This window comes from Octopus bimaculoides, chromosome 17 (assembly GCF_001194135.2).
Source record: "Octopus bimaculoides isolate UCB-OBI-ISO-001 chromosome 17, ASM119413v2, whole genome shotgun sequence".
NCBI classification, from domain to species: Eukaryota; Metazoa; Mollusca; class Cephalopoda; order Octopoda; family Octopodidae; genus Octopus; species Octopus bimaculoides.
In genome coordinates this window covers 3,551,333-3,551,740 of record NC_068997.1, presented here as the reverse complement: position 1 = coordinate 3,551,740, position 408 = coordinate 3,551,333, and positions in this window count along the sequence as shown.

Below are 408 nucleotides of genomic sequence, written 5' to 3'. Positions count from 1 at the left end.
GTTGTTGGTACTGTTGTGAATTTTGCTGTTTTTGATACAGTTGTAGTGGTTGTTGGTGTTGTTGGTACTGTTGTGGGTCTCGTTTTTGTGGTTGGTACCATTGTGGTTTTTATTGTCGCTGGTACTGTTGTCGGATTTGTTGTTGTTGGTACTGTTGTCGGATTTGTTGTTGTTGGTACTGTTGTGAATTTTGCTGCGTTTGATACAGTTGTAGTGGCTGTTGACGTTGTTGGTACTGTTGTGGGTCTCGTTTTTGTGGTTGGTAACTTTGTGGTTTTTATTGTCGCTGGTACTGTTGTCGGATTTGTTGTTGTTGGTACTGTTGTGAATTTCGCTGTTTTTGGTACAGTTGTAGTGGTTGTTGGTGTTGTTGGTACTGTTGTGGGTCTCGTTTTTGTGGTTGGTACC